Genomic DNA, 24,863 nt, shown 5'->3' on the forward strand with positions numbered 1-24,863 from the left:
TCGTCATATTATTTCAGTTCAAACATGCTCTCATGTCACTGCTGATGCAACAAACCCATATTTAACGTTAGTTTTCTCTAGAATATAACAGCGATAGGTGCCGGGTTGGAGTCCTGGGAAGGAAAAAATTAATGTTTCGTCTCGTCATTTCAGTTAAAACATCTAGTTACTGCCGCGAAATTCCGATATGTCACATTTGACTGTGCTTCGATAGCAATCCTATTAGGTTCCGGGTTCGAATCCGTGTCCAACACACAGCTTTACCTCACGGCATTTCAAGTAAGTTACTTGTGAAGAAGCAATATTTAACATCTCTCGTAGTTCGTTAACAGGGACAATAGATGCTGGGTAGGAATTCGCGTCTGTTAAAAATGTTTGCGTTATGCAATTTAAAGTTGATATTTGCTAACTGATACTGTCTAAAATCGAGGTATATCACTCTCTGTATGCCTAATCAGGAATGACTGTTAGTTTCCGTCAGTCACGAAATCTTTGCTTAGTCTGCATGAGCTGGGTTTGAATCCATATGCAGAACAAGACGGTTCGTCGTGTCATTTAATGTTCATACATATTCTCAACTAGCTGCTCGTGAATAACTTAAATTTTTAATGTCATTTTGTGTTAAATAGTTCAAATGGTTCAAATGGCTCTGAGCACTATGGGACTTAACTTCTAAGGTCATCAGTCCCCTAGAACTTAGAACTACTTAAACCTAACTAACCTAAGGACATCACACACATCCATGCCCGAGGCAGGATTCGAACCTGCGACCGTAGCGGTCACGCGGTTCCAGACTGAAGCGCCTCGAACCGCACGGCCACATCGGCGGGCCCCCACCATCTGGTATCAATGCATTACCTTATAATCCATTATATATAATCATTTTCATAGTACACTTGATATTATAGATGAGTAGGACACAAGACAGGACATAGATAATGTCCGTTTGACGTCAACAGTGTGTAACATTTTACTTTTTTTGAATAGGACAATGTTCCTCTCCAATAATTTTTAGATTAGTTACAATAAGCTTACGCTGCAAGAGAATTCGCTTGTATTTTTCAATATGTGGTCTGTTGTCGGTTTGAAGGCCTTCCATAACATCGGTAACGTAGTGCAAATCCACCGAGAGCTGTCTGGAGTAGGGTGGAGATAGCAATGTGAAAGTTGCGAGCTGTCGAAGACGATCTTCATATTCCTAATGCGATTAGGACATCGTATACTCTTGACGACGTTTAGCACCTGTGCGGTCAGTCACCCAATTTCAGAATTCATTTTGAGTAATCCTGCTAAATTCCCAAAATATTGTCTTTTTATATTGATGAATAATATGGATAGTCGTCACGTTCATGTGCCGTCTACAACGCAAATTTAATGTTACTATCCTAGGAACTAACCTGCAATACGTTTTGTATTTCATAATCGGAACTATCTGCATTAACCGTCATCAGAGCAATGTCAGGGAACAGAATGCAGCAGTGCCTACTTGAGGACCTGCTTGAGTCGTGTTCTAAGGAAAGGGTAGTTGCTGGTTCACATTATATTACACTAGCGAGAAGTACCGACTTTTCCTTTTCTCTGCAAACATCCAGAACTAAATTCAGTAACTAAATGCTAAGAATATATTTGCATTGTGCCAACTCAAAGATCAATAGATATGGATATAGATATAGATTTTTATATTTAAAGCCATTCTCGTTCTGCGTTGGAATAAACATCATTCATTATTTGCTTGTTCTTGTTACGATTGTTATTGTCATTCTCTCACTCGCAAGAGTCTTATGCTGATGCAGTATGAATAAATTATGCCATTGGATACAAAGCGGTTTAGTTTTGAGACCTAACCCACGAGGGGGGAAGGCACAGTGGTCTGCTTCAGGAATTCCAAGCAATAAAACACAAAAAACAACCCAGGAAGGGTTCGAACAGCTACTTTCACGCAGAGACATGCATTTGGAATCTGTTCATCGTTACGGGGTCAAACAAGAGGGTAACATTACTGAAACAATGATCGGGCTACTTAGTATATAATAGAGCATACAGATTTCAAGGAGGAAACGTATGAAGACGCAGACTTCCTCGTTATCAATATGTGCGGCATATCTTTCGTGTTAACGAAAGTAAATTCCCGCTTTACCTCTTCTTACGTGTCAAATGAAATGAATGCTATGAGGAATAGAATATTTGTTGACTGCGTCTCTTCTTGCTTCCATCCTTACCAACATATTTCTTCATTCTCGTGGTAATCATGACATTCTATGTGCATGCTGCAAACGATTGCAAGTGGACAAATTCGACATCGAGGTGCAAAGCGTTTGGTATCTTACATTATATTCAATTCGAATAAGCTTCCGGTGTATTTTTACTTCGTTTGTATTTTTAGATGGTTATGAACGTTACGGAAATTTATCTCACATGCTTTATGTTGAATGAGAAACATTGAGTGATCCGTTTTGCTTTCCCTACGTTGAAATGATATAATGTCGGCGTCAACAGCCTTCTTCCACGCCGGAAGCTGAAACTTGTATCATTCTGGATTAATGATAATTGAATGTCTCATATGTATACATAGCCCACAAAGCGACGTCAGAAACCATCAGGGGAGAACGCCGCATAAAAACCAAACGTGCGCGCGCGTCTCCGCTCTGAAGAACCGTATCGGAGAATCACGGCAAGCATTTCGCTGAAGAGCTGCCTCGTCAGAGAGCCGAGAAATGGCAGCGTCGTAGCAAGTATTTGTCAACACTCTGATAGTGCATTTACTTCCGGGTGTAGGTCGGCGTTACCTCGCTAAATTCACTTGACATTCGTTTTCCACATCGAAGACTCGTACGATATAATCCACTGCAAGATGACACAATTAGAAAGTATATTTAATTTCTGGACTCCAAGAACGGCGTTCTTCACATAAGTAACACCTGTTTGTGTGTGCATTCGGGAGGACGACGGTGCAATCCCGCGCCCGGCCATCCTGATTTAGGTTTTCAATGATTTCCCTAAATCGCTTCAGGCAAATGCCGGGATGGTTCCTTAGGAAGGGCACGGCCGATTTCCTTCCCCATCCTTCCCTAATCCGAGCTTGTGCTCCGTCTCTAATGACATCGTTGTCGACGGGACGTTAAAACAGTAATCTCCACCTCCTCTGTTTATGTGTTTAAGGTTGCGTTTTGAGGCCCAGGCAACATCGCAGTGACTATAGTCCGCCTCTGGCCGCCAGTGTGTCGTTAGCTCAGAGGTTCCCTTGTGCGTTGCAGTGCTTGTACTATAAGTTCGAATCACGGTAGAAGCCACTGACTACAACCTTATATTTTCCATTTTAATTAATGGAGTTGCAAACTGCTAGTAAAAATTTCTTATGCGAAATCTGAAGAATGCCTTTAAACATCAATCTTCGTCCGATTTCGACTTAGTAAATTAAGTTAATATCATGGATTTCTGCTTTGCAAATTCCAAGGTGCTTCACTGTAAAATAGGTCCTGAAAAGATTCAAATCGACTGTCAACGATATAAATTTCAGCTTTGTTCGTCATATATGTCTAACATGTCAGATGGTTGTTTATGAAGTGCACATGTTCATTAATATAGTTCCCATCTTCTAAATTTTTGCAATAGCATTTAACTATAGATATTTTCTAACACCGGCGTTAGCAATTCCTTTCCGTTCTCTGAAACCTTCAAAACGACAAATTTTTCTGGTTTAAATCTGATGACCTTAACTATCACTTCCGATCAACAATAAATACTTCATGAACCTATACATGGAACTCCAAATGTGCAGTGTGCCTGCACTGGTACAGAGCATGCATTGCAAGGTATTCACGCAGTTTATCGCATAGACTTACCATAAGGAATGAAACAAGAACTGTAATACACTTTACACCACAGACGCTCACTCTGGCTTGACGAAAACATCCAAACATTGACCAAAAGTTGCACAAATAATTAAGTTTGAAAGGAAAAGAAACGAGGTATGAAGCATTTATAAATTCATCGAATGTAGTGAGGTGGTTTAATTTCGTCCCAGTCTATAAAATTAATTTCGGGCCATACTCAGCTCTTGCCGATTACCCGCCTACTAATCAGGGCGTCTGTCTCCGTTGCTTTTGAGCGTGAATGGAAATTGTAGAAATTTTCTGTGGAGCAACATTTAATAATAAAGCGTTTTAAATCATCAAAAGCGATGAGCGGTAGCAGGCGCTTTCGATAAAGAACGGGGGAGTGCAGCGCCGCTGCTGTCGCCACGGCCGCTGCCAGTAGCCAGCAAATGGATCCCGGAGCTTTGCCGCATACGGCGTCCAGAGGAGGACAGTCTGCAGGAAGTCTGCCGCAAAATCGTTATTAGATAAAATTTTGATATCGGTGTGACAAAGCGAAATAGATTGAATCTGCGCTACCATTACATTCACGTCTTCAGCATTCAGACAGAAGAGGCTATAAAAATATTTTATGCCAGCTGCCTTCGATCCACTGACATTATGAACAGAAACAACGCACGCTACCGCTAGAGCACAGGCGTAATCAGCCTAGAGTCTCTCTATCTTGGGACAAGTTTTCCTCCAAGAAGTGCCGCAGTCTACAGTGTTGCCAGATTGTGCAGATAACCGGACTTAGAGAATTAGCGAGTTGGCCAGTTTTTTTGTCCCATGTCGCGATCGGCGCGGAATCAGCCTCTGAAGCGGCCGGCCGCCGGTCGAGTTTTATGTCAAAGAGTGTACAGTGTGTGCACACTGTGTGTATTAAATGTAGTGAAGTCCATTTCCTTTGCATCCTCATGCCTAATAGCTATTTCTTCCACAATTCAGGGGCAGTTTCCCATCCCAAGGACAAGCCAGAGGGGGTTAGCACCGTGGTTTGCACACTCTACTCGCGTTCGGGAAGACTACGTTTGAAACCGCGAGCGGTCATTCCGATTTAGGTTTTCCGTGTTTTCCCTAAATCGCTTAAGGAAATGCCGGGGATGGTTCCTTCGAAAGGACACTGCCGCTTTTCTTCTCCATCCTTCCCTAATCCGAACTTGTGCTCCGTCTCTAACGACCTCGTTGTCGACCGGACGGTAGACACTGTTCTCCTCCACGGACAAGAGGTCGCCCTGAAACACTGTCCTCTCATCCACATTCTTTGAGAAGGTCGCTGGCAGAACGAGGGTAACTTCTTACACAAAGAGCCCTCTTCCACCATTGATTGCGATTTTTGTTCTAAAATGAAGCAATGATTCGGTTCGAACTCGGGATCCTGGACCTTTTGGTCAGTAGCCAAAGACACTACACTTTTTTGTATGTATCTTGTTTCTATAGATTATTATTTGATTTCTGTTCTTTGTGGATGTCACATGACATCTTTCAGTTCCATCGATGAGGACCTTTACTCAGTTTTACTATTTCGGATGGTGGCCAGCCCCTGACCACACAGGCTGAGCTACCGTGCCGATGTCCCTAGACCACGGGTTCTGCGGTAAACTGAACGAAATTTTTCCAAAGCTCTGTTAAACTCAGGCAGTAATTGTGGATTCTTATGTCTTCCCAGTCGATCCCTACTTCTTCTCCTGTGACGTCATAAGATAGTTGCTCCCTTAGTAAATATCCGCATTGTATTATTCCCTGTTTTCTGTATTTACTCCTCACGTACTAGCAGAATTATTTTGTCATTCATCAGGGTAGGCCCTACCTAAGTTTTAATTTCACCAAAAGTTATTTCCTCTTTATATAAGCTGAATCTGTGCTTCTGAAGGCTATTTTACTTTCGATTTCTTAACATTTTTCCAGCTGCCATTTCGCTGTATGTCCCCTGCTCTTTTTATTGATTTCACTCCTTTGTGACTTGCCTCGTGGGGTAGCCGCGCGGTCTAGGGCGCCTTGTCACGGTCCGCGCGGCGCTCCCCGTCGGAGGTTCGAGTCCTCCCTCGACCATGTGTTTGCGGGTGTGTTGTTGTTAGCGTAAGTTAGATTAAGTAGTGTGTAAGCTTAGGGACCGATGATCTCAGCAGTTTGGTCCTATAGGAACTAACCAAAATTTCCAAAATTTTCCACTTTGTGACATTACCGCAGTCCTGTCTTTTCCCGACCTTTTTGCGTAAAACCTTTTGATCAATGAGTATAAATATTTCTTCTGTTACGAAATGTTCCTCTGTCCTAACCTGTGGTTAATCTTTCAGGTATATTGATTCGCCTACAACTGATCGGTTACTGTGGTACTCTTTATTGGTGTATCTCAGCTACAGTGATCTTCATATGGACGGCGCCATTCGTTAATACTTCAGTATTCCAGTTATTTACATAATAATCATTTCTAACTACTTCTTAAGCTTCAGAATTTGATGTAGGCAAACGACAGTCCTAAGGCAGATGAGAGCCGTTTGTCACTCTGGTTACCTAAGAGCCCCACAAAATTTTTTGATTTACCGAAGTGAAGGAGAGTCGATACGTTCTGGATGTAATTTTAACTCAACATTATATGAAAAATGTAGCGGAAGCAAGAAATACCCGACGGTAAACAAAACAGAGCAGGACACTGATACAGAAGCATCGCAAACAAGAATTCCAGATGTGAAATAAGGCAAAATGGACAACCCTGGTCATGTTTCACAGATGTTCGAAATCTTATTGGGACGTCAGTGAGAGATGTTTTTAATAGTTTCCACAGCAGAACACTGTCTGTTAGAAAATCTGTACAGGTTGTGGTCTTGTGCGACACGCAGCAGTGACAAGACGATAATAATAGTACGTGTTAGCAATGTTAACGTTACCGTAAACAGCGCCACTATTGCAAAGTATATGCTGTAGGTACACAAATATTCCAATCAAGGACAGTAGCCAAAATGAAACATTTTGAAGTAGATATAATATGGCGAAGCAACTTCAGGCACTTAGTAAAGCCTTCTGGTCCACATTTTATACCAGTTCATTCTTTTCAGGGTATGTTGATACATTAGATCCATTTTTAAAAATAATGTGCAGGTCGACCAAAGATCGGTACCTAAAGGTTGGAAAGTTGCACAGTTTACTTCAATAAACAAGAAAGGTAATAGAAATAACCTATTGAATTATTGACTCATGTAATTCAAATCGATTTGTCGATGTTTGTAATATATATTGTTCTCCAACGGTGTAAAATACCTAGGCAAAGGAAACGAATAGCTCATAGTCACCACGGATTCAGAAAATATCGTTCTTGTAAAACGTAAATGGCTATTTATTCGCACGAAGTGATAATTACTGTCGACAGGGGATCTCAAGTTGATTCCGTAATTCCAGGCTTTCAGCAGGATTTTGACATCGTTACCCACAAGCATATTCTAATCGAATTCCGCGCGTCGTCTCAGCTGTACAATTCGACTCATTTTCTGTTAAAAGTGTCATAGTTCGTGGTAGCTGGGAGGAAGCCATTAAGTGAAACCGAAGTTATACCTGGAACAGAAGAGAATAGAAGTGTTTGGAATGTGGTGCTACGGAAGAATGTTGAAAATTATATGGACTGATAAGATAAGGAATGAGAAGGCTCCCCGTAGAATGAGCGAAGAAAGGATCATATGAAAAACACCGACAACGAGAAGGGACAGGATAATAGTATATCTATTAATATGTCAGGAAATAACTTCCATGGTGCTAGAGGAACCTGTAAAGGGTAAAATCTGTAAGGGAATAGAAGTATTGGAATACATCCAGCAAACAACTGAGGATGTATGGCGCAAGTGCCATTCTGAGATGAAAAGGTTACGGAGGAGAGGAATTCGTGGCGGATCGCGTCCAGCTAGTCAGAAGGCTGATGACAAAAAGAAAAAAAAAATCTTAGCATTCCTATTAGAGTGTCTGCAGATGATAACGTCATTTATCACATACTAAAGTCATCAGAAAATTGAATGGAATTACAAATTGATTTAGGCATGGTGCAAAAAGCGGCAATTGACTGAATAATATAAAAAGCAAGGTCCTGTACACGAATACTATCAAAGATCCGTTGAATTAGACCTACTATCATATGATAAATGACACGGATTAAAAGGTTGTCGAGTTAAATAAATACCTAGGGATGGCAATTACTAATAACTTAATTTGGAACCATAAAGAAAGTGTTTTGTGGAGACGAATCAATGACAGAATTCTGCAAATTTTCTTCGATAATGCAACAAATCATTTAAAGAGACTGCCTACAACAGCTTAACAACGTTCTTCTGAAGTATAGGTGGATTGTTGCTACGTAGGATTGATGGAGGACATCGAAAAATTTCAGAGTAGAGGCGAGGGAGTTACGGATATGACAAGCGAGTTGGAACAGCAATCATTAATACAAAGACGTTTATCGCTGCATCTAGATCTTTTCACGAATTTTCAGTCAGCAAATATCCCCTCCGAATGCCAAAATATTTCTTGGACTCACACCTGCATGAGACAAACGATTACCACGATAAACAGAAGGGAGAGGTCGTGCTGTAAGATTTAAGTATTTTTCTCAAATACTGTCGAGAATCCAACAGTAGAGAAATAACCTGAAAGTAGTTGTACAGATCCCCTTCCAAACATTGAATTATAAGTACAGAGTAACCCCGTAGATGTACGTGTAGAAATTTTATAACAACGTCACAGCTGAATGATCATATTCGCAGATTCGTGTGAGAAGCAGTGGCAGCATTGTTCTTCCTGAGCCCGTCACGAGTTTTAATTATGAAATCAATGAACAGTATTTGATATTGGATTAGATAAGATCCAAGGAACATTAGATCAGATGCGGTGTATTCCCTTAGTACCTTCCAGTCTAAACATTTACCCAACAGAACAGTCAACAATAGCTTCTCGAAGAATGGTTGCGTACGGTGATTTATGAAATGTTTATGGTTCAAAATGGTTCAAGTGGCTCTGAGCACTATGGGACTTAACATCGCAGGTCATCAGTCCCCTAGAACTTAGAACTACCTAAACCTAATTAACCTAAGGACATCACACACATCCATGCCCGAGGCAGGATTCGAACCTGCGACCGTAGCAGTCACACGGTTCCGGACTGAAGCGCCTAGAACCGCCTGGTCACAACGGCCGGCAAATGTTTATGATATTCGTAGATTATTAGGGCAAGATTACTACAAGTTATCAGACGGGCTGGAGAATCCAGTTTTTTAAATGATCAACTAGCCATGTTTATTCTATTAGTACGTTAATTTATTCTGTAGGGTTTCAGCACTTAGAAAATGTTTCCAGTTTAAGTGTGAGTGAGAGAATGTGGGAGTATGGATGGTGAGCCCTTCAAAGTTTAGAACACAACATATACTTAAAACAGCGAGTTTAGGCTCCGGCCCCTCTTCCCAATCTAGATGAACTCCCTGATGAGCGATACGTCCATAAAACGTTGCGATCCAATTCTTCATTCCTTGAAGATGTAGACGGCTATATCAGAAATAGTTCAAGCAGACTTGTTTAGGAATTACGAATTATATTTTCTAGAACACTTATTTTGAAATTTTATTCGATGAACAGATTGACAGCAAATACTCTCCCTTCGAAAAATGTTCTCGATATGTATTAAAATGTGAGCTTTTTGATACACCGTTTTAGTGGATACGTTTCAGTTCCTGTCAAAGGAACTGATTTAATGTTGAGTAACTAATTTCTGTTTTTCATATTCAGATGTAACAATACGAACGTGTACCTCCCACGGTTATGACAAGTATCTTATATTTATAAAAATAAAACATCTGTGATATATACTACAACGCCAAAAAAACTGGTATAGGTTTGCCTATTCTAGTACAGAGAAACGTAAACAGGCAGAATTGGGCGCTGTGGTCGGCAACGCCAAGATGAGACAACAAATATCTGGCGCAGTTGTTAGATCGGTTACTGGTGCTGCAATGGCAGGTTATCAATGTTTAAGTGAGTATGAACATCATTTTATAGTCGGCGTATAAGCGGTGAGACACAGCATCACCGAGGTAACTATGAAGCAGGGATTTTCCCGTACAACCATTTCACGAGTATACCGTGAACATCAGGAATCCGGTAAAACATCAAATTTCCGACATGGTTGCGACGGAAAAAGATCCTACAAGAACTGGAGCAACGAAGACAGAAAAGAATTGTTCAACGTGACAGAAGTGCAACCCTTCCGCAAATTGCTGCAGATTGCAAAGTCATCTTGCGAACCATTCAACAAAACATCACTGATAAGGGCTTTCGGAGCCGAACGCCCACTGGTGCACCCTTGATGACTGCACGACACGACTCAAAACTTTACGCCTCGTCTGGGCCCGTCAACACTGACATTCTAGATACGTCTCTGACAGGTGACACGTACGTAAGCATCCTGTCTGATCACCTCCATCCATTCATATCCATTGTGCATTCCGACGGACTTGGGAAATTCCAGCAGGACAATGTGACACCCCATACGTCCAGAATTGCTACAGAGTGGCTTCATGAACACTCTCCTGAGTTTAAACACTTCCGCTGGCCACCAAACTACTCAGACATGAAAATTATTGAGCCTTTCTTGTATGCCTTGCATCGTGCTTTTAGAAGAGATCTCCAACCCCTCGTAATCTTATGGGCATCCCTGCAGGATTAATGGTGTCAGTTCCCTCCAGCACTACTTCAGACATTAGTCGAGCCCATGCCACGTCGTGGTGGGGCACCTCTTCGTGCTCGTGGGGGCCCTACACGATATTAGGCAGGTTTACCAGTTTCTTTGGCTCTTCAGTGTTTATTGCTCATGTAACTTAGGGAAGCAATGTCTAACAGACCCACACGACGTTCAGTGAAATATTTTGTTTGTACACTTTTGAACAACGACAGACACCTTTAGGCGGCTATGTCTCTTACGCTCAAGAAAATTTCTAAATATGCAAACAAATACGTAGTATTCTCAAGAATATAGAGACTTTGTAGAAGTACTGTTTTGTGCATATTGTACACGGGAACACAGACGCATAAAAAACTACATTTGGAGCTCGGTAAGACTATTCCTTATATAGTTCAGCAATTTTATTGTGAATTCTTCACTGGTATCCATTAAGACATTTCATCTTTGCTGAATTATCTTTAGAGCAATTTATGTAATTAAAATGTTTCTACACAAGAAGTAGAAAATGGCTACCGGAATATCAACCAAAATTCGCACCGGATGGAAACGAAAAATACGTTTTACATTTATCTAGTGCTCACACAACAAATTTTGGTTTGCATTAAGGCAAAAGCAGCAATCAGCTATTGAATAACCTATAAATGCCATAAGAGTAAGCCAGTCGTTACAATAAATTACTAGATCAGCCTCCCTTTCATGTCACCCCTAATATGATGGTGTGGAATATCGTAAGTGAAGCAAAAGATATCTTATTCTCATATGACTAGTAACCTAGAACTCCACTGTCATGGAAGTGCAATAAACACATTTACTGCGATTGTTTTCCCTCATTAACATTTCACTCATTCACATAAATTTGCTTTAGTGACTTTTTATTTGCAGTGTGAGCTTGGATAGTAAAACTAAACAAAAGCAAAAATCTGGAAAGAAGACATAACAATGAATTTTTATTAGGCTTTACGAATATTGAGCACAGAGGGTGGCTTCATATTCTCAGCGGTGCACAGGCTTTATTATTTTTGACTCAATTCTGTCCGCATCCCATCTACAATTATTGCCAATGGAAACTCGCCGGTGTTCAACAAGAGGAATATAATAAAAGAATGGGTAGCGCTGGCGTGAAACCCACGCTTAAAACAGCAGATATTATTTATCGTCTGCTTACTGCAAGAGGAAACCTGTAGCTGACGTTTAACGGATAATTGGTTAACTTATTCCTCTGAATGTCAGAGATACATACTTCTGTACGACTACCTCGACTAAAGTTATATCGAGTAATAACGCTAACGTTTGATTACAAACTTTACGCCTTTTGCCAAAGGGGAGCTTATCGTGTTCTCGGATGGAATTTCGTATTTTAGTTTCAAAAACGGTGACAGTACAACCCACAGGCGTAACTATGCTTCACAGCTATGTAGGCGTTAGAGAGAAGAAGATAGTTCGGTGCTTTTTAACAGGGTAACTGCTAACAGATCATGTTCAGATAAGGAAGCCGTGAACAACTTAATTGAAGATCCTAGTTTAAAAAAGGTCCAGGTTAGAGGGATGTCTGTAGGGATCCAGCAACAGTTAACTTTTTGGTGGAAGGGGCAGTAGACGGAAAATTTGGAGTGGGAGGAAAAGACTAGTAAACCAAATTACAGAAGATATTGGGGGAAGTATTCGTAGCTACTTACAGATGAAAAGATTAGGGAAGTATAGGAAAAGATGAAGGACGGCAACAAACATGTCGAAAGACTAATGATTATACAATATATAAAAAATGTTCAAGTCTTGGAGAACACATTTCCAAGCAAAAAATCGAACCAGAGTTACACACAGTTTCCTGTTAATAGTGTTCGTTGATAACTTGCAAATAAAATGTAAAAACAGAACACCAAAAGAAATTATAAATTTATTACATGTAGAGCGTTCGAAGAAAAATCACCTATTTCCTCAACACTTGAAGCCAGTAAGCTATGTTTCGAATTTGGGACGTTTTGTTGTGTGTGGCACGAAAATGTCATAGGAAAACACATTTAAGCATCACTTTTCAGGTGTGTTTATGGAGTATCTGTTTGACCAGCTACTGTTTCTTGTTATCTTCAAGAAGTCTATCACAATGACGACGGTCTACATTTCTTCCGCCATCTACCTGTATCCATTTTTCCTTTTGCAACGTAGTTTCCGATCATTCTTGGCGATGTATCCATGATTCTTTTCCACCTGTCCTTTCCGTCTTATGCAGTTGGCTTTTCCTTTCCTGACAACAAGTTAGTGATTAACACTGACTAGTTAGAAATTTTTTACTATTTTATAATTTAATGTAGCTATTAGCACTATCTGTGGGCATGGTGGGCTACCGGATAGAGCACTCGACTGCGGCTCTAGAGCTCCTGTTATCAAAGTAGTACTGGGAATTCTTACTGGAGGTAAAAACCGGCCTGAGCGATGGGCCTGCCATCCCTTCCCCCCATACCACTCTTAGTGTCATCGCGAAGAGCGGCTCTACTCTATCTACAGTCCAGCAGTAGCCGGACGAAGGGCTGTGCGCAGCAGAACTTGGCTTTTTAGCTTTTTACCTAATGGAATAGCCATTTCGGTCTTGATCGGAGATTGTACCTTACAATGCAAAATATAACAATTACCGTGGATGACGTTAAGTAGCAGTGCTGCATCACCAACTGTCATTTTGTTAGAAACGAAAATAGCTGTACTTTGTTGTTACTGTTCACTGCGAATGTCATTCCGTCATAATTTTAAAAGACAGTTCGTTTCATTGGTCACTTAAGGAAGAAGGAGGGGGAACTTTATTTTAATAGGTTATTGCGGAGGAAGGAGAATGTAACCTCTGTTGTCTATTGGGTTCTTGTGTTATGTGCCATAATTGGTGGTCACCGTCGAATTAGAAGTTAGCTGCTGTTTACCAATTGCTGAACGTCGGCCGCGCGGCGGCAGTTACTCGCCGGTAGTGTTCGTGCCTCGTGTTGACGGTCTGTTGGGCTCTGATTGCTGGTAGCTAAGAAGGAACAAGCCTGAGTCCATCCTCTCTATTCATGTTATTAGGATGTTTAAGTATTTCGATGGCCTCTCTGATTTTGCGTTTCGTCAGAGCCGGTTGGGCAACGGCCTTGCCACAATGGATACACCGGTTCCTGTCAGATCACCGAAGTTAAGCGCTGTCGGGCGTGGCCAGCACTTGGATAGGTGATCGTCCGGGCAGCCATGCGCTGTTGCCATTTTTCGGGGTGCACTCAGCCTCGTGATGCCAGTTGAGGAGCTACTCGACCGAATAGTAGCGGCTCCGGTCAAAGAATACCATCGTAACGGCCGGGAGAGCGGTGTGCTGACCATACGCCCCTCCTATCCGCATCCTTATCTGAGAATGATACGGTGGTCGGATGGTCCAGATCCACTTTTGGCCTAAAGACGGCGTGCATAGCCGGCTGCTTGACCAACACAAAGGCTTCACTGAATTTTATTTCTTTTCCGCAGTCTTGCAGATGTTCTGCCACTGCAGATTTGTTGTGTTGCCCTAGACGCATATAGTGCTTGTGTTCCTGAATGTGCGTTGCTATTGGCCTGCCAGTCTCGCCGATGTATACCTCTCCACATTCGCATTCCACCTTGTACACGCCTGCAGGGTGTAATGCATCCACTTTATCCTAAGCGGAGCCTAGCACATCCTGGATCCTGCGTCCACTATAGAAGACAGGCTGCCCCCTAACCCGGCGAAGATGTTGGCCTATTCAGTCAGTAACATTTTTCACATAAGGAAGGCGTAATGTTGGATGCAATTTGTCTATTTCTTGCTTATATTTCTTTCTTGGTTTGGTCGGCAAGGCTGTGTGGATCGACTTACGGCTGTAGCCATTGGCTGGAAACTTTGTGCGTAGCCTTTTAAGCTCAGGTGTTATGTTTTGAGCATCACTTAGGCGCTGCGGACGGATTTCCAAAGAACGGATGATCGAGTTCTTCTGTGCTAGGTGGTGGGAGGACTGGGCATGCAGATACCTGTCTGTGTAGGCTTGCGATATACTCTGTGCCCCAGTGTGCCCTCCGTTGGGTTTTCTGCCAGATTTTGAGACAGAATTTCGTTGTGGAAATTATTAAAAGCATCTCGCATTGAAGTACGCGCCATATTTCGAACTTCTGTAAAACTTTGCCAATATTTGGGATTTTGCGTTCTTTTAAATTTGGCATGCTTTTTTCGTTGCTTGTGAAACAACGATCCGACCCGCTTGTGTACCATGGGGGATCATTTATTAGTTTATGTGTCCGCCCCAGTAGCTGAGTGGTCAGCGTGACGGATTGCCGTCCTCTGGGCCCGGGTTCGATTCCCGGCTGGGTCGGAGATTTTCTCCGCTCAGGGACTGGGTGTTGTGTTGTGTTCATCATCATTTCATCCCCATCCGGCGTGCAGGTCGCCCAATGTGGCGCCGAATGTAATAAGACCTGCGCCAAGGCGGCCGGACCTGCCCCGCGAGGGGCCTCCCGGCCAATGACGCCAAACGCTCATTTCCATTTCATTTCCATTAGTTTATGTGGTATATATCTCTCAACTGCTGTTGATATTATCTCTTTGAAAACATTCCACAACTTTTTACACTCACATGATCAGATCGGAAGGAGTGAAGGCTGTCTCTTAAAAAGGCGTTAAGAGCATTTTATCAGCTTTTTCAAATAGATATACTTTGCGTTTCTTTTCGATGGTTGTAGGTGTTAAGGTATTCAGCCTAGCAGAAACTGCAAAAAATGGTTCAAATGGCTCTGAGCACTATGGGACTTAACATCTATGGTCATCAGTCCCCTAGAACTTAGAACTACTTAAACCTAACTAACCTAAGGACATCACACAACACCCAGTCATCACGAGGCAGAGAAAATCCCCGAAGCAACTGCGTTGTGGTCGATAATCCCTGTATTCGTCACAATACACACTATTTGTCCAGGATTATTTGTTGCTAAAAGGTGAAGTATGCTTCCTCAACCATTTACGCTTCGAGTGAGTTCATGAACTAATTGTTCAAAATAATTTTCTGAGAAAGCATTCACTACAATTTCAGATGACGTTTTATGCCTGCCGCTGGCTTTAAAAGTATAATTTTTCCAGCATATCGAAGGTAGATTAAAGTCATCACCGACTATAATTGTATGAGTGGGGTACTTATTTAAAACTCAAGTTTTCTTTGAAGTGTTCAGCAACTATATCTTCTGAGTCGGGATGTCGGTAAAACGATCCAATTAACTGTATTTAATCTATCCTTTCTGAACACTGTTAGATCGTTTGAAAAAATTTCGGCTGAACTTATTTCCGGCCTTAGCCAGCTCTGTACCTACAACTATTTGAGCTTCAGTGCTTTCTATTAGGGCTTGGAGCTATGGTTCTATCCCAACACAGCTATGACAATTTACATATATAATACTAATCGTTTCTACAACTACCTTACTGTCTTTTACCTGCCCACTTTTAGAAGGACGTCCTTTCTGTGGTTCCCTGAGACCCTCTAACCTAAAATCCCGCCCAGTCCGTTCCACACAGCCCCTGCTACCCGTGTAGCCGCCTCCTGACCTATTAAGCGGAACCCGGAAACCCACCACCCGATGGCTTAAGTCAAGGAATCTGCAGCCTACACGGTCACAGAACCACCTGAGCCTCTGATTCAGACCCTCCACTCGGCTCTGCACCAAAAGACCACAGTCGGTTCTATCGACGATGCTGCACATGGTGAGCTCCGCCTTAATCTCGGAAGCAAGACTGGCAGTCTTTACCATTTCCGCTATTCGCCCTTTGGAATGATCTCCCACTTGAACACGGGTTAGGGGTCAACCTCAGTGCAGGCAGTACCCGGGACAGCCACACCAGTGGACCGATCGGAGGATATGTGGGACGTGCTCGACGTCCCTTGTATCCCCGCGTTCGATCCCTCACAGTGATGCCCCTTGGCAGTAGCCTCAAGCTGTGTGGTGGAAGCCAAAGCAGCCTAGAGTTGTGAGCGAAGGGTCGCCAACTCAGCTCGCATCTGTGCGCAACAACCACAGTTCCTTTCCATTACTGCAGTTGCTCCTGTTTGAAGCTCTTAAAAATATGTAACAAGCGAACGGTGTACTCGCCTTATTAGGAGCAGGAACTAGTGGTGTTGCTCTCGCTGACGGTCAAACCGACACCGAGAGAGAAGTGGTGGAAAGTTAGAGTGGTGCAACTTCTGGGAATGGTGAATCACTAAAGGGGAGAGTCACAGACAATAATTTTTGCGAGACCTAGAAGATAAATTCGAAGCTTTGCAATCGGCAGGCACCAAAGAGAATCTAAATTTGAACTCGTGGAGAGTGTAGAGGAATTAATGAATGTGGACAAGAGTGAGGACAAGAGAGATGGAACACTGGCGGCAGATAATAATGAGGTCTGATCACTACTGAAATTCAGGGGAAGTCAGTTTGTAATCAATAGATGACACTGGTGGATTATGAACAAGCTCCATGAGCGTGTGTTACGAGTCGAAAAACGTTATGGATGGCCAGATAATGATGGAACTTTCGCAAATAAAGGCGGATGTGGGAGGTACGATGAAAATATTTCGTGACATCAGGAATAATAGAATTACAGAGCAGATTGTGGGAATACAACGTAATGGGCCAGCACATGCCCCAGTAGCAAAAGGAAGACTTCGACTGCAGAACTTTCCTGTCGTTGCAGTAGTCTGAGATATTCCAGATCTCCTCTAATGGAATCCTCCAAAGGACCTGGTTGGAACAGTTCCAGTGTTCATTACCATCCGCATTACCAAATGGCTACAGAACTAAATATAAGTATGACTTTTCTGAAGGGGAACCGGCAGTCAGAATGCGACCTATTGTTTGCATATGTGCGACATACAAAGAGTACTGCCAAGCTTTTCTGTTGGCATATTGGTCGGAAGTAGTGCAAGCCAGTGTCCATAATTATGCTTCAAAACTACAAGCAGTCTATTTTTCCCAGTCTCGTGAAGTTTTTTGAACATATGGTTTAGTGAAATCACTTCTTGTGTGACCCGTATAGCCCTTTACAACTGATTGATGAGACCGCTGATAGACCTTCGATACTTTGTGCTTGCCGGACACTGATGATGTTGACGTGTTCAGCACACTGATAGAATGGCTAAAACGTGACACAGCGAATAAAACGTTGCATAATAGGTAGCGGGAATGCAACCAATATTTCCACGACAATAAGATAGGGGTCATAGGAGGAGAGGTACGATAAGACATGCAGACAAGGTTTCGATAATGGACATTAATCATTATAGTTGAACTATTAGAGTAATGGCAACCAATATAAAATAAATATGAATGAGAGCAGTAAAGGAGAAAGGTGGTCAGGATGGAACCGACAGGGGTATGGGAATCATCTATACAGGAAGTGTGAGGAAATAATGAAACGAATGTGGTTTTGTCAAAATGATCAAATGTGTGTGAAATCTTACGGGACTCAACTGCTACGGTCATCAGTCCCTAAGCTTACACACTACTTAACCTAAACTACTTAAACACACACACCCATGCCCGAGGGAGGATTCGAACCTCCGCCGGGATCAGCCGCACAGTCCATGACTGCAGCGCCTTAGACCGCTCGGCTAACCCTGCACGGCTGTGGTTTTGTCAGTTGTCAATCAAATGGCATGCAAAACAGTCATATGGAGCACAGGGCACCTCTATGCTAGTGACAAGTGTCAGTGGCGAGATAAAAATTTTATAGAATGAGCGGAGGGGACACTTGTGGGGTGACCTACATTGGTTGGTAAGATGTAAAAGAGACGTTATTACAGGAAGCTGTCAGCGGTAAGGTTCCAACTTCAAGCTCTGTGATAACAATTTTTGTAGGAACAGTACCTTCGACTTGCATTCTCGACACGGGCAGTGCTTTCTCCAATTTCAGTAAATCAGCGTTTCGAAAATGTGAGGAATTGGGGACTTTGCTGATCTTATTATGCATAGACGATCACTTATTAGCCAAACTCGAGTTGTGTTTTGGAATGTCAGGGATGGGAATCCGATATGAATTTATTAATTGTAACCTTGGGGAATACAAAGGCGACGTCGGGGACAGACATCATGCATGTATACCAAGCAGTGATAGACTTGGGAGCAGGAGTAGTGATTTTGAGAGTTGATGTGATCCCTGTAGAATTTAGAGTTGAGGATCGTGTTTTGAGGGAAGAGATAGAGGTCAGTTGCTTGAGATTTCTCATTTGCTCTGAATTCTTTCTGGAGCAGGAAATAATCGTGAATTATGGGAGTAGTTTGAGTCTTCAGTTATTTGAGGCAGAACATAATGAGGCCTTTTCCAGTATTGAGAGGGGGGGTGTATGGATGGGTCACGTGATGAGTTTTTTGTCGGAGTTCGCAGGGACATGCTGACGTATTTACTGCGGCTCTGACACAGTCCAGTGTTTCACATATGAGTTTACGGTGAGAGAACACAAGAAGTTTTACATGAAGCTGTACCCAATCCCATTGACATATAAGGGGAAAGTAGAAAAAGAAATTCAGGAGATACTGGAGCAAGGTGTGATTGCGTGAGCTGTGAGCTCCTTTAGTAGTCCTTTCTTAACGGTGCCGAAGTGAGATGGATCTGTTACGTTGGTTTTGGACTCCAGACAGATAAATTCTATCATTCTACCAGAAACTCACAGAACTGAGAATTTATCTGAATTACTGCAGAGATCTTACAGCATGAACATTTCGTCATCATATATTTGCGTGCCAGCTATTGACAGTGTTGTACCCTGCATGCCAACAGTGTATGGCATTCTTATATTTCAGTACCTGCTATCAGCTGTGGTGTCTCCTTTTCAGGTTGAATGTACCTTTAGCTGTGTTTATAAGAAGGTTAAATATGATATTGCCTGGTGATTTAAAGGATTTACAGACGCTCTATGTGAACAAAAACTTGATCAATGAGAAATCGTGGGGTGACCATACTGTATTGCAGGACCGACTGTTATATGTTTTTGGACAACATGGTGTGACTATAAGTCTCCAGAAGTCACAATTTAGTATAAAAAGTATTAAATTCCCTTATCACATCATGCTAGCATGTTGGGACTCACTGATAAAATTAAGGTGTTTAGGTAATTTGGCACTCCCACTAACAAGGAGCATCTCAGCTGTTTCTTGGGGTTAACTAATTTTAATAAGAGATATGTAAATTCAGTGGTTTTATCTACGCCACAGCTACACTATGTGATCAAAAATATCCGGCCATCTGGCTCAAAATGACTCACAAGGTCGTGGAGCCCTCCATCGGTAATGCTGGAATTCAATATGGTGTTGGTCCACTCTTAGACTTGGTGACAGTTACCACTCTCGCAGCTATACGTTCGACGAGGTGCTGGAAGGTTTCTTGGGGAATGGCAACCCATCTTCACGGAGTACTGCGCTGAGAAAAGATATCGATGACAGTCGATGAGGCCTGGCACGAAGTCGGTGTTCCAAAATATCCCAAAGGTATTCTGTAGGATTCATGTCAGGACTCAGTGCAGGCCAGTCCATTACGAGGATGTTGTCGAGGAACCACTCCACCACAGGCCGTGAATTAAGAACAGGTGCTCGATCGTATTGAAAGATGCAGTCTCCATCCCCCAATTGTTCTTAAACAGTGGGAAGCAAGAAGGTGCTTAAAACATCAATGTAGGCCTGTGCTGTAATAGTGCCAGGCAAAACAACAAGGGGTGTAACACGACCACACCATAACTCCATCTCCTCCGAATTTCACTGTTGGCACTACACAAGCAGGCAGATGACGTTCACCAGGCATTCGCCATACCCACACCCTGGCATTGGATAGCTGGATTGTGTACCGTGATTCGTCACTCCACACAACGTTTTTACACTCTTCAATCGTCCAATATTTACGCTCCTTACACCAAGCGAGGCGTCGTTTGGCATTTGCCGGCGTGATGTGTGGCTTATGAGCAGCAGCTCGACCATGAAATCCAAGTTTTCTCACCTCCCACCTAACTGTCGTAGTACTTGCAGTGGGTCCTGATTCGGTTTGGCATTCCTGTCTGATGGTCTGGATAGATGTCTGCCTGTTACACATTACGAACCTCTTCAACTGTCAGCAGTCTCTTGTCAGTCAACAGTCGAGGTCGGCCTGTACGCTTTTGTGCTGTATGTGTCCCTTCACGTTTCTACTTCACTATCACACCGGAAACAGTGGACCTAGGAATGTTTAGGAGTGTGAAAATCTTGCGTACAGACGCATGAAACAAGCGACACCCAATCACTTGATCACGTTCGAAGTCTGTGAGTTTCGGGGAGCGCCCCAGTGTGCCCTCTCGCGATGTCTAATGACTACTGAAGTCGCCGATACGGAGTACCTGGCAGTAGGTGGCAGCACAATGCACCTAATATGAAGAACCCATGTTAATGGAGGTATCCGGATACTTTTGATCAGATGGTGTATGTATGTTATGGGGAATAAAGTGACTTGAAACTGGGACGAGCAAGTGCAGAACGAATTTGACAACATAAGGAATGCTTTAACGATTACACCAGCATTAGCACATCCAGACTGAAGCGAATATTTTTGCATTATGAGTCACATACTTGTTTGAGAAAACGAAATTAGTCAACGAACTTGAAGCACGTCTTTCATCTGAGCTTTCACAAAATCCCTCTACTTTTTATTTGATAGACCAACCAAGATATACAATGGTCACCAAACTTTCCAGTTTCTACAAAGCTGACACACTGCGGGTTAATCTGATGGGCACTCTGCCACAAGAATTCAAATTTACTGTTGAGTATGTTTGTGGCAGTTGAATTGTAGTTGCTGATGCTGTCATGTGTGCACCGCGTGGGTTACTCATGGTGTTCAAGGAAATCTATGAGAAAAAAAATTTAGTTTATCGCATTTAAGAAAAGTTACTTTTGAAAATTACCTTGTCACTTGAAAGTATCATCCATGAAGAGGACAAAGAATCCATGTTCAAGAGGTTAAGACAAGTGGCGAGATAGAGACAATACGGGAGTGCACCAATATTACTTACAAGGGGACTCCCCGTCGCACTCCCCTCACATTTACTGGTAAGATGGCCAAGTGGATAGGTCGTCAGAAACTAAACACAGATCACGCATAAAAACAGGTAGAAGTTGTACTGAACTGTGAAAAAAGAAGCAAAATAGAAACAGTGAATGGTCCAAGCTCAATATGTGCAACACCGAGCGGATTTCTACAGCCACACCGTCGTGGTTATATGGTCATGGTGTCGGACTGAAGGGGAGACAAATGTTCAAATGTGTGTGAAATCTTACGGGACTTAACTGCTAAGGTCATCAGTCCATGAGCTTACACACTACTTAACCTAAATTATCCCAAGGACAAACACACACACCAATGCCCAAGGGAGGATTCGAACCTCCGCCAGGACCAGCCGCGAAGGGAAGACCGTGCTGAAACCTCCGTCGTGCCCGACCTCCAGACGAACTTACCTCTTTTTTTTTTCTACACAAGCACAACATTATCATTCCTACGTTCCATTTTGGAAGTTTGGAGTCCTGAATTCTTTATTTGTAACATACTTCACAATCATTTATTTGTAGTTTTCATTTCTGTGAGAGGTCTATGCGGCATCTCACCTGCTCTCACTATTTATCACATTTTCTTGCGACAGTAATATATTCTTATAATATATTCTGTAACCAGTGTATAGTATGACAATTGCAAAGATTGCAGAAGGAGAGCAGACACGTCAATGACAGGAGGGACAGTGCATAATTTTGTGGAAACAAATGGGAGATTTGAACACAGATCTTCAACTTCACAGTTTAACACCGTGACCACACAACCACGACGTCGTGGTTCTTCCCATTCGCTCGATGTTCGACATCTTGAGCTTGGACCGTTCACTGTTTCTATTTGCTTCTTTTTTCATAGTTTAGTACAACTTTTTCCTGTTTTCATGCTCGATTTGTGTTCAGTTTTTGACGCGCTATCCGTTAGGCCATTTTATCACTAAATCTAAGGGGGGAGTGGAGTGCGATGAATAGTTTCCCTTATTAATAAATGGTCACATCCTATTCATACACAGAAATCCAGATGACTCACGTTGGTTGTCGGTCATACCGGATGGTTTACTGAGCAAACTTTACTTAATCTATGCGCACTTTAGAACGCGTAAACGCTTCAAGAAACTGTATGAGACTTTCTACTTTAATAGCATACTGGAGAGGATATTACACGTTTTGAGAATTTGTGAGCCTTGGTAAAAAGTAAAGCCAGCTACAATGTTGTGCCCCATGCTGACGTATCCCATCATTCCGCCGACGTTGCGTGATGTAGCCGCAGTCGATTTGTTTGAGCTATGTCATTTCACGCACCTGGATTTAACAGTAACAGATAATGAATAACCTTCAAAACTGTTTCGTTTACACCTTTCAGGAGACCTACAGCAACAGCAGTTGGTATGACCTTTGTAACACATTTCTTATTGAGGCACGTATGGCAATCTACGTAGTTTTGGACAACAGACCGCAGTTCAGAAAGTAGCATAGGTTGAGAATTGTGAGAATCCCATTTTCATTTCTTTACCTCATCCCTCACCTAATGCTATACAGTGTTTTAAGAAGGAGTTCGAGAGGAGAAGCTTTCCTGTTACATAAAAAAGTTGACATGTACCCCACGTTTCTCCAGAAAATCTTGCAACAGTAGCCAAACGAGTCAACTATATTATCACCAACCTTAGCTTTAAAGAATAAGGAATCTTCCAAGAGGCTTAAGGAGACAGTCAACTGGCTAAAGGAATCCCTATTACCTCAGTCACTCATCACTGACAGTGCATTACAAAACTTGAAACAGCCGCAAGGTTCAAGAGGAAACCAAATAAGAAGCATATTATAAAAATTGTATTTCATGTGGAGCCAAAGGTATTTATTCGTTTGTAGAGTCTGTCCAATGAGGCAATAAAATTTTCAGTGTATTCAGTGGCAAGTTTTAAGAATTATACATTTCAACACCATAGGAGTAGAGACGATACAGACACAGAAATTGAGTCAAATTAAGTAATGCGGCGGTTAGATTAGTTTAGATTAGATGAACTTTTCCTTTCAACTGGTACATAGTGAGGAGATCCTCCAGTATGTAGAACATGCCAAACATGCCAGACGAAAAAGAATACACAATAAATATTTACAATGAAAAACAAATAGAAATATGCTAATGTATCTTTCACAGATCGCAAATGTGCAAAATGTTGGAATATTTTTAAACTTATTTTCACTTGTGAGGAAATAAACAGTGAACAGAAGAATAGTTTAACAGCAGTTATTTACAATGATCTCATTACTGCATTGAAATTGTGCGCTCACAGACACACACACACACGCTCATACACTCACACACTCACACATCAGTTGTTTCTAATCAGAAATTCTTCAATGGAGTAATGGGAGTTGCCTATCAACAAATCTCTTAGGCTCCTCTTAAACTGAATTTATTGGTAGTTATATTTTTATTGCTGCTGGAAAGTTATTGCAAATGTGTGTTCCTGAACAGTGGGTACCTTTTTGAATCAAAGTAAGTGACTTTAAATCTGTGCGAAGAATATTATTATTCGTAGAATTGATTCCATAAATTGAGGTGAAGGTCTGAAAGGGAGATTATACTTTTAATGACAAATTTCATGAAGGAATAAAGATATAGGGATTCAGTAGTTAATATCCCTAGTTCCCTAAACATACCGCTGGAGGGTGTTCTTGAGTTCACACCACAAATGATTCTTATTCCACGTTTTTATACCTAGAAAACTTTAGCTTGATTTGATGAGGATAAAGAGGAGAAAGTAGGAGGTGATGGATACTTGAAGAATACACAAGGTAAAATAAAGATCGTTCGTCTGTAGTTTCATTTTGTCAGATAAAAAAAATCAAGTATTAGCTCTAGGAACAGATCCTTTTTTTGTGATACGTGACGCGTATTGATTTTGTCACATATACAGGGTGATGAAAAAATGCCGCATTTGGCGGTCGGCTTGCGATTCCTCATCCAGATTCAAGACAAACGCTTGTCTAACAACATGAGATCTGGTGTATTTTGAAAAAAAAAATGAAAATTAGGAGCTGGCAACACCGTCACATCATGCAGCGCCTCAGAGTGTGCAGAGGAACATGTGTCAAGTCTCCCACCCCCCCTCTAACCATTGCCATAAAAGGCATCACTGAGTAGACTGCTCGGACATCAAACCCGTATCCACCATGGAGCTATGGCTCTAATCCTCGTTAGGTTCTCCCCCCCCCACTTCATTTTTCTTTTTGTTGACGTCCTTTCCCTAGTTCTT

The 24,863-nt window shown here is 42.1% G+C and overlaps 1 pseudogene; it reads left to right on the forward strand.

Moving 5' to 3' along the window:
- The first annotated feature begins 13,666 nt into the window (after positions 1-13,666).
- LOC126177770 (5S ribosomal RNA) lies at positions 13,667-13,784 on the forward strand (annotated as a pseudogene).
- Positions 13,785-24,863: the final 11,079 nt, after the last annotated feature.

The sequence above is a fragment of the Schistocerca cancellata genome, chromosome 3 (genome assembly GCF_023864275.1).
Source record: "Schistocerca cancellata isolate TAMUIC-IGC-003103 chromosome 3, iqSchCanc2.1, whole genome shotgun sequence".
Taxonomy (NCBI): domain Eukaryota; kingdom Metazoa; phylum Arthropoda; class Insecta; order Orthoptera; family Acrididae; genus Schistocerca; species Schistocerca cancellata.